The sequence below is a fragment of the Solanum tuberosum genome, unplaced genomic scaffold, assembly GCF_000226075.1.
Source record: "Solanum tuberosum cultivar DM 1-3 516 R44 unplaced genomic scaffold, SolTub_3.0 scf00255, whole genome shotgun sequence".
Lineage (NCBI taxonomy): Eukaryota > Viridiplantae > Streptophyta > Magnoliopsida > Solanales > Solanaceae > Solanum > Solanum tuberosum.
In genome coordinates this window covers 356,806-369,030 of record NW_006239184.1, presented here as the reverse complement: position 1 = coordinate 369,030, position 12,225 = coordinate 356,806, and positions in this window count along the sequence as shown.

The following is a 12,225-nucleotide window of genomic DNA, read 5'->3' as shown; positions in this document are numbered from 1 at the left end:
AAGTTGCAGGAGAAAACATGCCACCCAGAAACATGAGAGCACAACAGTTTAGAAGAGCTGGAAAGAGCAAGAGCAAGGAAGCAAATCCCAGTAGGAGGATTCCCATTGACCCTGCTGTCCCTTCATGGGCTCAAGGGTTCGTCAGCGCGATACATGTCTTCAGAGCATCTCATGATTTGAATAAATTGGTTGAGGCAAACATCGCTACAGAAGCTGAAGTAGAAAGAAAGGAAAAAGAGAACCTGAAGCAGACTGACAACACTCCGGGCACTGATGCCCAGACAGATGGAGAGTCTGCGTAAACAGGACTCTTCCTTACCTCTCTCTCTGTCTTCCTTAAATTATCATGTTGGATATCTTGTCATGTGCATCTGAGGACAAATGTTTTTTTTATTTGTGGTGGGGTGAGGCCCACCTTTTGTCTGCTATTTGATGTTCGTATTTTGTGATTATATTTGGGTTCTATTTTTAAATTGTGTTAATACTGCTTTATGTGGATGTTTGAGCTTGTGGCTTTCTTTATTTTTATTTGTAAAATGATTTTGACCCTTTTGAAATTTTTTTGAATTTTTTGCACAATTTTGCCACCCCTCGTCAGTTGAATGTGGCTGCTCTTTTGCAAAAATTTGAGTCTCGGTTTTGATCAATACCGATAACTTGAATAGTGCTCTCAATTGAACGAACATGAATGTACGGCTACGATGAGGCCAAATAAAGTTGCATAGACAATATGTAAACTCTTTGCATCTCGTTGTGATTAGCCATTTATCGAATTGATTCTCTTGTAATGATCGTTGCACACTAGTAAAACTGTGTGGTCTTGTTTGACTCAAGTGTCGATGCCTTGTGTGAAGATCTTACTTTGAACTTTGCATGGATAAACCTAGAATTTGCCCTGTTAGTCTGATTGATTTAGTAAGGTGTGCTCTTGAAATGATCTTAGGCAACTTTTGAAGAGTGTAAGCCAAATTTGACATATAAGGATTGGTTGTTATTGCGTTTTAATATGAAAGACTTAGGAGAAGCGACTCATATCCTCGAGATTAAGCTTATGTGAGATCGCAAATAATGAATATTAGGCTTATCTCAAACACTTTATATTGACACTATTCTTGCAAGGTTTAGTTTGCAAAATTCCAAAAATAGATTTCTTCCTTTTAGAAATGAAATTACTTTATCAAAGGATCAGTCGCCCAAAATGACTAATAAGATAGAGAGAATGAAGTATGATACGTCAAAACTTACACCTCAATTAAGAATTATAAACGTTCGAAGTCAACTATAGAACTCAACTGGAGTTGAGGTCGATCACACATGAAATTTACGGTAGAAATAATTGTACTAGTGCTTTTATTCAGTTGTAGTTAATAATCCCTAATAAACTAAATGGCAGAAAGTAAAGATTGGATTGTTTTGTATTCAAGTAGCCAATTTTTATTAAAATTAAAAGTTAACAGTAGCAAACGATAGCTCCATAATTTGATGTTTGATTAAAGTATACTAGGATTGTGTTCCCCATGACCTTTAGACTTACAACTTCAATCCTTACACAAATAACGATTTCTTGACAAATTTTGTACGTTTATAGCAAGCTAGGTACATCTAAATGCTTTTCAGCCCTATTAGATGAATATTACTCTTCTCCTCTCGGACTTAGAGTGTTTTGGAGTTGACTCTTTCTTACTTGTTAAGAAGATTATTCTCTGTCGAGCTCAAATCTTCAAAACAAGTTAGTAGATTTCGTTTCTAGATTTTCCTAATCATTACTTTCCTCTCGAACAAGTGGTGAATACGGGCATGTTCTAATGTGTGCACTCATTAGAAAATATTTATTATGAAAATAGAAACGACATATGCTTTCACCAATCAAAAGTTATTCATATTTGATCCTAACGTTGTGTTTTAGTCATGGTTCCCACAATCCTAGTTTTGGTATTTAGTGATGAGTCCACAAATTGGACTCATTTAGGGCTTTATTTTAATAGAAATAGTGTCCTCAAATGCTTATTTATTCTAAATATCTGATGAAAACACTTAAGTTTCAGGTATTTGAAGTTTTAAAGGAAGCATGGACACTTAGGCGCAAAAAGGAACAAAAAGACTGAAACGAATGAAGAAGTTGAAGACTGAGCATCGCCAAGCATGCTAGGCGATTCGCCGAAGGGACGCACTCCGCCCTTTGTTCCAGTACGCGAAGCCCTAAAGGAGTAGGATCAAAAAGGTGATGAAAGGAACAGGCGGCATTTCACCAAATAGTTCCGCGAAGCAGTACTATGTCACCCAATGACACAGAGCACAACGATGTTGAACGCTAGTGCAACAAGGCGATGAACTACACCAAACGGCGAATCGCCGAGTTAATCAGCAATTCCGACTAACCTCGTCGAGTGATCCGCCAGCACTATTTTCTGAAGTCTATAAATACTAAACTCTTTATTAATTTTAGTAGAGTCGAACCATTATTATAATTTTCACAATAGAATATTACGTTTTGCTCTAAGCTTGAGAGGGTTTTGGAGACTTGAAGGAGAAGAGAGTTTACATCTTCAAGATTTGGAGTTGGGTCTCTTGGATTCTTCATTCTTGGCCTGTAACAAGACTTAAATCTTCATACTCATTTGAATGCAAGCTCATGTAGGTATAAATTTCTATCTCTTGTTCATGTCTAGCTAAACCCCCATTCTTGGGGTGTGATTTAGCAAATATGTGTTGATTATTATTGTTAGGTCTTGTTTTCTGACAGGTTAGATGTATTTTAATGGTGATTTCACCTAGTGGTTGTGGTTTAATTTAATGGGTTTGTAGTTTCAAAAACAAAATCACCCATGTGTTTTCGGCTTGCTCGAGAGAGAGGTCGCGAAACCAAGATCGCTAGACTGATGGCCTAGGAATGGGTCAACATGAGGTTTAGCCCGAGAGGGTGAAGCCCTAGTCCCATATCCTAACACTCAGCTCAAGATAGTGAGTGGGGTAAGGCGTAGGCTGATCTTCATGCAGCAGATGGGTGTCAAAGAGGAACCCATTTGAAACGGGGTAAGTTTCCCGAGAGGGAACTTATTTCCATCTAAAGCTTAGCCTAGTCACTATTAGCTTGCAAATTTCCTATCGAAAACATGTACTCAACGATTTATATCAATTTATATTGTAGTCCAAGAACTTCTCCCCATATTTGCTCTCCCCTTTAAATTTTGTTGTTTTTATTACACTTGTGACAAACCCCTATTTGATATTTGACACTTTTGTGTCACCCCTTTAATTTACTATATTTTTACTCATTAATTTCTTTAGCTATGATTAATTAGAACTTAATTTTATTTTCTATTAATTCTCAAAACTACTCCCTTGGGACACGACCCCAACCCTTGGTTGGGTTACTATATTATCGACGATCGTAGACACTCGTACCGTAAGTTAGTGTCGTTGGTCACGATAAGCATCATTTAGCCGCTCATAGTCTAAATGAAATAAGAAGTAGACATTAATGAAAGAATAGCAAAGTAGACTTACAATAAATGAAAACCAAAAACTTCTTAATTATGAACACCAAATCAAGATCAATAGTATCAACCAAAAATGTATAAAAAACAAAACTATCATTTCTCCGCAAAGAACTTGTCTCAGAGTATCGATAAAAATTCAAAAATAAACCCTAAGGGATTCAAAATAGTCTTCGAAAAGAGTCCTACATGATGTAGGAAATATAATAAACAGATAATTTTAGGTTAGACGGTCTGTGAAGCTCTTCACGACCCGTCATACCCCCTCGTGAACTAGGACTTGAACAAAAACTGCCGACTTCACTCGCAACTCTTTCACGAGCTCTTAAACGGCCCGTACAGTGCACCACAACCCATGTAGGGTCTTTTGTCATCAGACTTCAACTTAATTTCTTCCATGTTAACTCCTTGAGCACCTTCACGCCCCTTATACAGCACTACAGTTCATTTAGCTAGTCGTACAGTCTTGCATAGTTCATTTTTACTTCTTTCCTTCCATCACTTGATTGAACGTATTTTACCTGCACATTAGCAAAAGAATCATCATATTTACATAAAAAGGCTCAAATCCTTGCACTAATTCTTTGTTTTGGGCGTCAAATATACTATAAGTTCACGGCATATCAAAGTTCCTTACGCTTTCAAGGTAGGGATTCTTATATATGTATGTTATGTTGTGCACTAGACTAGATATCTACTTTGTTGGATGCATGATAAGTAGATTTCAGTCTAATCTTGGGCAAGGACATTGGACTGCAGTTAAGCATATAATCAAGTATCTATTAGGTATATAGATTCAAATTTTTAGTCAAACATAGATTCTAGAAAATCTACTTGAGGATATGTATTTACTATGGGATACGGTGGAGCTACAGTTTGGAGGATCATCAAGCAATAATGTGTTGTTTATTCCACCATGGAAGCCCTCTAAGGCGGCTAAAGAGGTTGTTTGGCTCAAAAACTTTCTGAAAGAGCTTGGAGTAGTTCTTTCGATTGAAGCACCAATCATACTATATTGTGACAAAAGTGGTGCAGTATCCAAATTGAAAGAACTACGAAGCCATGAGAGGAGTAAACATATTGAGAGGAAATATCACTTGATTCGTGACATAACTCAGAGGGGTATTGTGAGATTTTTGAAGATTAAATCAAAGAATAACTTGGTAGACTCATTACTAAAGGCTTAACTCAAAAGGCTTTTGGTAAGCATGTAGAAGAAATTGGTGTTAAAGTTATGTTTGCATGGTTATAAGTCTAACTGAGAGATTGTTGGAATATAGTATAAACTATGTGGTTAAGCTATAATATTTAATTTAATCCCTTGTAAGAAATTTTTATTTTATTTTATTTAATATAATAAAGTATTTATTTAAATAGATCATTGTATTAATATATGTGTCCATTACTTATTTAATAGCTCATTTTTATGTGTGGAGTTATTTAATTCATATGCAGAAGATTAAAATTATCATATCTTATAAGCTATAAATTAAATGTTCATAATCAAAGATGAAGTTGGACAAACATCTTGCTGATCCTAGCACAAGATTAAATATAATTCGATCTTAATTATGAGAATGGTAAAGTTTCAACTTCTTTTGCTAGTACATTTGGTGTGTATTGAATCGACAAAATAAGAGATGTCCGTTTATGTTCTAAATATCTATAAACCATTTCTCTAGTTCATTGCATGTGCTTATATTGTTAATCTTGATATAATTATTACGATCTATGTAGTTTAATTTATTGTTTTAATCTATTAAAATGTGAGACTCTATTATAAGTCAATATATACCTAATAGATTGGGTAATAACAAATGACATCAGTGAAATAATAATTAGTTGATAGAATTATGTCTTGGACTTGATAAAGAAGACACCCCTTAATGACTACTTATAAGTTTTCACGTGAAAACTGTAACACCCCAAAAGTTTCTAAGCTAAGGCCCGAACTATTCTTTATTTGCATATAAGGTCTTATCATGTTATTCTTAAATTTCTAATATATGTAAAGGTAAATTCTTTAGAGTGTGAATGATTTTGGATATCAATTAAGGTCACTAAAAACTCATAGCACAAAGTTAAGTTGAAAGTTTCCTTACCGATTAAGTTTTGATGTAAGATTTTACTTGAGTCAACTTTAAATAATCATATCTCTTAGAATATAAGGAGGTATATGGTCCATAACCTATCAAATTAAAGGTATTTGAATCTTCTTTCCAACGCCACCAATTTCGCGTCAATTTGAGTTTTGAGTAAAAAGTTATGACCATTTTAGTAACATGATACAGTGCAGTAACAAATTAGCTAACGGGAACTAAGTATTCCCAAAGGTATCATTTTTCTACATTGATAAAAGAGAAACTTTGATTTCTAAATGAGTTATGAGTTTAGAGATATTTCAAGAGCAGTTACCTCTCTTAAGAGGATAGTTTGAGCAATTATGTCAAACCAGAGGAAGAGTATGTTTTTAAACATTGAGCATGAGTATATATTGTTGGGAGTAGTATTTAGCACCGATATGGGGATGAGTTCAGACAATTCACATTCCTCATAAACCATATGTGCCAACATGGGTACAGGATCATACTTTTGAGATGAATCCTAAGTGCCTTCGGGCAGAGCTTAGTGGATCCATTAGTTGAGGTGTTCTATACCCCCGGTAAGGTATAGGACAGTTCTGGCAGCATGGGCGAATCGTTGTATCATCATGTAGCTCATAGTGATGGTTGTCGGTTAGAGAATCTCCCAAATCGAGTTAAAAGTGTATTTTATTATATCACTTATATGTTGAGTTCAGAGATGAGTAAGTGTATATATATATATATATATATATTGCAGTCCTTTCATTCAGTTATTTGTTAGTTAGCTATATTACATACTCTTACATTCAACGTACTGATGTCATTCGACCTGCATCTTTTAATGATGTAGACACAGGTTCTTAGGATCCTCAATAAGAGTCTGTTGAGATCACTTCATCTGCTCGTCAGCTTTTGAGTAAGACCTCCTTGCTTTTGGAGGACTCCATTTTTATATATTGTTAGTAGTAGTTCCCTTGAGGAGTCGTGTGTCTTGTTATGATACCTATCTTTGTATAGTAGAGGCTTCATAGATAGATAGTTTTCGAGAGTCTTTCAGTTTCACATATTTTATTTAAAACTTATGTTTCATAGTAAGTATATTCAGCGAAGTTTTGAGATTCAGTAAAATGTTTTTAAATGCTTCTTTCAATTTGATGCTTATGTATACTTGTAACGACCTGATTGCATCGTTAGGGAAAAGCCAATGGGGAAAGAATCGGGGTTAGAAAACTTTTTGGTAGTAACTTGAAATTTCCTAACCTAGTCCAGATTTGGATGAAATCGGAGTCAGTAAGGTCTAAGGAAACATGGTAATGAATGAGAAATCTAATTATGAATTTGATCACATGAGTAGATAGCTAAGACGTTAAGGAACCCGTACGACTTTACGAAATCGAATTCGGGCGAGTAGAATTCCCAAAACTTATCTTAGCGTGAATGGGTAGTTTCTAATTATCATGGGTTGAAGGTGTGTTGTGAAATGGGGGCTTGTAACTCTTAATTCGACTCTCTGTCTCTATGCAAGCGGCCAAGGCTGGGCCGCTGTAGCGGGATATGATCTGCCACAGCTGGACAGACGCGACTTAAGTCAGAAATAAACCCCAAAAACGTCATTATTCTGCAAACATCATACTTAAGAGCTAGGAGAAGATCCCAGGCAATTTCTTGACAATTTTCCACTATTTTTGGTGTAAAAGGTAAGATTCTTACTCCCCTAATCCATTTTCGATCCGTAGAACTTAGATTCTTGGTTATTAATTATTGGGAGAGGGTTTTTGAACTGAATTGGATAGTGGGAAAAAGCCCTAGCTGCACCTTAGGGTTGATAATGTTGATTGTAAACTGGGTAATTAGGCCTCGTTTATTGATCCTCTCGTTATATTGATTGTTTTTAGACCAAGAACAAGCGGAAAGAATTCAGAAAGGATTCAAGCTTGGTTTTGAGGTAGGTGATGGTTTAATTTCTTGTTTGCGTGATATATGTTGGTGATTACTTCATTGTGATGCATGTATGTATGTTAATGAAGCATTGTGATAAAACCTAATGAAAATGAGAATGAATGATTAATTGTATGTCATGAATCAACACTTGATTGTATTATTGTGAGAATGTACATTGTGATTGTGATTGTGGTATAATGATTGGACCGGGTGTCCCGTTCCGACACACTAACTAGGATCGGATGCCACGTTCCGATGCATATATGGGATCGGGTACCACGTTACGGTACACTAACAATTTGGGTATGGGTTCCATGAAAGGACCAATGAATTTTCATAACTACTTGTTAAGGAGAATGTGGAATTATGAGTTGTTCATGATTGATAATCGGTATATGTGTTTACATTTTATGCATGTCATGTTTACCTTGTTGTGATTATTGATATATGTTGTGCCTACATTAGGAATAGCCGCGTGATCCTACCAGTACACTGTGGTTGTGTACTGATACTGTACTTGCTCCTTCTTTGTTAAGTACAGGGCATCTTCAGGAGGCTACTGACAGACCTCGCTTTGGAGATCAGTGATCGACATCGAATTTAAGGGTGAGCCAGTTCTTTTAGGCTGACATGGGTCCTCTATAGTTTAGTCCACTTTTTCGGACTTGGACTAGTACTTTAGATATTCTCTTGTTTAGTTGGGTTTCACCCATCTTCTTAGATTCTTGAACTTTAGAGTTTTGGTACATTGACTTTCAGGTTCTAGGGGTATTTTCCGCAATGTTTAGTATTAAATTGTTAGACATTCGGAGTTTATGGGAACTCCGCTTTATTTTTTGCATTTAAACTTGTTTTCATATCTTTAAATGCGTAGTTTAGGGTTAGTTGATTAGTATTAATGGTTCTCTCAGCGAAGGGTTAGTGTGGATGTCAATCATGACGGTCTGGGTCGTGACAAAGTTGGTATCAGAGTCTTAGGTTTGTTGATCTCATTGTACCAAAATGAGTCTAGTAGAGTCTTGCGGAAACGTACGGAGACATCTGTACTTTTGTTCGAGAGGCTATAGGACTTTAGGAAATCTCTTTATTTTCTATTGTCTCCTTTCGTGCTATAACTTGATTCCAATTGGTATCTGGTGATCCAAATTGGTATCTAACCTCCTCCACTCTTTTGTACACAAATGGTTAACGCTAGGTTCAACAGTGTCAAGCCCGCAGCTCCCATCAACGAGCAAGTTGAGGAATCTACAGCAAGAGGTCGCGATCGAGGCAGGGGTAGAGAGAGCAAGGGGCAGAGGCTGAGGAAGAGTAGCACCGACTAGGGGTGGAGCACCAGTTGAGAATGCTCCCAGAGAAGAGGTTCGTTCTGTACATCATGAAGAGGTAGAAGAGAATGTGGATATTAAGGATGAGGAGCATTTTGGATAGGAAGAGGATGCACTAGCTAGGAATACCGGCGTTCCTCCCTTGGACCCAGTGTTGGCTTTGCAGATCATGTCTTTTCTGAAGGGATTGGTTGCACCTGGAATCCTTCCCGCAGTTCAAGCTACTCAACCCCCAACCAACTGCCCCGTTACTATTACTAGTCCCGGAGGTGATGCAGCATTACGTACTGATGTCTTCTTTCAGCCTTTGTTGGGTACTGTGATAACTGGTAATGAGCATGAGATGTTGACTAAGTTCTTGAAATTTAAACCGCCGGTGTTTCATGGTTCTGAGAGTGAGAACGCCTATGAGTTCATCCTAGATTGTTATGAGAGGCTTCATAAGTTGGGTATTGTCCATCAGCATAGAGTAGAGTTCGTGACTTTCCAACTTCTAGGCGAGGCTAAACAGTGGTGGAGAGCCTATGTGGAATGCAGATCGTCAACTTTACCCCCACTCACTTGGACCCAGTTTCATACTCTGTTTTTGGAAAAGTATGTGACCCGAACCTTGAGAATCCGTATGAAGGATGAGTTCATGGCTTTGGAGCAAGGTAGTATGACTGTGGCTACTTATAAGGCTAAGTTCTATCTTTTGTATAGACATGCTATGCTATTGGTGACTACTAAGGAAAAGAGGATTTGTCTATTTGTTAAGGGACTAAATTCTAAGTTATAGGTATTGTCTGTGCACATGACTTCTGCAGGGAAAAGTTTTAATGAGGTAACGGATTTTGTGAAGAAAGTGGAATGAGTGAGGCGCGATGGGCAGGCAAATGTGTTGGCTAAGAAAGCTAAGAGCACATGTAACTTTTAGGGTTCCTACTCCAGAGGTTCAGGGAGGCCGACACTTGCAACCCGGCCAATTCAGTCTGCCATGCCCGCTTCTACAAGTAATTACTCAGGAAATTCACCTCAGAATTTGATCCAGGATATCCAGGGAGCCGCACCTTCTGCGGGTAGCAGGCTATCTTTCGATTGCACTTGTTATAATTGTGGAGAACCTGGGCATATGAGGAGAGCTTATCCCCACCCGCGCATGTTGGATTTCGCACAGCAGCAGACTAGAGCAGTGATACCCGCAGTAAATGGTAATAATGGTCGAGGGCGTCCATAACGTGGGCGAGGAGGAAATCATCGAGGCCATGGAGGCTGGGGAAATGGTAATGGAGGCAGAGGTACAGTGCAGCCAGGTAGGGAAGTCGCCCGTCAAGATGACAGGGCTCAGTGTTATGCCTTTCCGAGCAAGAGCGAGGCAGAGTCTTCTGACGCAGTGATCACATGTACTAATCTTGTATGTGACCAGATGGCTAATGTGTAATTTGATCCGGGTTCTACTTACTCCTATGTGTCCATGCGATTTGCCTTAGAATTTGATATGATTTGTGATATACTTGATGCCTCCATCCATGTTTCTACCCCAGTTAGAGAGTTTATCATTGTCACCCATGTCTATTGTGCTTGTCCTATCTTATTTATGGGTTTTCAGACTTGGGCTGATTTAGTTATTTTGGATATGACTGACTTTGATATAATCTTAGGCATGACTTGGTTGTCCCCCTATTATGTTGTGTTAAATTGTAACACTAACTCTGTAACTCTTGAGATTCCGGGTAGGAAAAAGTTAGAGTGGGAAGGGGTGTACAAGCCTAAGCCATCTAAGATTATATCCTTCATTCGGGCTAGGAAACTGGTGGGGCAGGGTTGTTTGGCTTATTTGGCTCATATTTGGGATGTTGAGGTGGAATCTCTCTCTATTGAGTCTATTCATGTGGTGTCAGAATTTAGAGAAGTGTTTCCTACTGATTTGTCTGGTATGCCTCCGGATAGAGATATAGATTTTTGTATTGACTTGGAACCTGGTACTCACCCCATTTCCATCCCTCTATATCGCATGGCTCCGGGCGAATTAAGAGAGCTTAAGGTTCAAATCCAAGAACTTTTTGATAAAGGATTCATCCTTCCTAGTGCTTCACCGTGGGGTGCTCCTATTTTGTTTGTTAAGAAAAAGGGTGGTAGTATGAAAATGTGCATAGACTATCGACAATTGAATAAGGTCACCATTCGAAATAAGTATCCATTGCCTCGGATAGATGATATGTTTAACTAATTGCAGGGTACATCCGTTTTCTCTAAGATTGATCTGAGGTCTGGCTATTATCAATTAAAGATTAGGCCTGAGGATATACCAAAAACGGCATTTAGGACCCGCTATGGGCACTATGAGTTTCGAGCAATGTCATTTGGGTTGACAAATACGGCTGCAGCTTTCATAAGTTTGATGAATGGTATGTTCAAACCCTTTCTTGATTCGTTTGTGATAGTGTTTATTGATGACATTTTGGTTTATTCGAAAAGTGAGGAACAGCATGCCGACCATCTTCGTATTGTTCTGGGTGTTCTTGGGAAACAAAAGTTGTATGCAAAATTTTCTAAGTGTGAATTTTGGCTGACTTCAATTGACTTTTTGGGGCTTGTAGTTTCAAAGGAAGGGGTAATGGTAGATCCCCAAAAGATTGAAGCGGTTAGGAATTGGGTTCGACCAAGTTCTGTGATTAAAATTAGGAGTTTTGTGGGTCTTGCCAGCTATTATCATTGATTTGTGAAGAATTTTCCTTCCATTGCCACATATCTGACAAGGTTGACCAAAAAGGAGGTACCTTTTGAATGGACTGAAAAATGTGAGGAGAGCTTTCAAAGGCTCAAGACTCTCTTCACCACAGCACCTATTCTAGCACTACCGATTCAAGGTAAAGATTTTATTGGTTATTCTGATGCTTCACATTCAGGATTGGGTGCGGTGTTGATGCAGGATAAGAATGTCATAGCTTATGCATCGCGACAGTTGAAAGTACATGAGCGAAATTACCCAACACATGATTTGGAGTTGGCAGCGGTAGTGTTTGCTCTTAAGATCTGGCGGCATTATCTTTATGGAGTCAAGTGTGAGGTATTTACTGACCACCGTAGCCTACAACATTTATTCACTCAAAAGGATCTGAATTTGAGACAGCGAAGATGGATGGAGTTACTCAAGGATTATGATGTGACCATCCAATTACATCCGGGTCTAATGTATTGGCGGACGCACTAAGCCGAAAAGCGGTGAGTATGGGTAGTCTAGCTTGCTTGAGTGTATCCAAGAGACCTTTGGCAAAGGAAATCCAAACCTTGGAATCTAAGTTCATGCAGTTGGGCATCGCAGTAAAAGGTGGGGTGTTAGCTAGCATTGATGTTAGGGCCACCTTCATTGAGAAGATCAAGACAAACAGTTTGAGG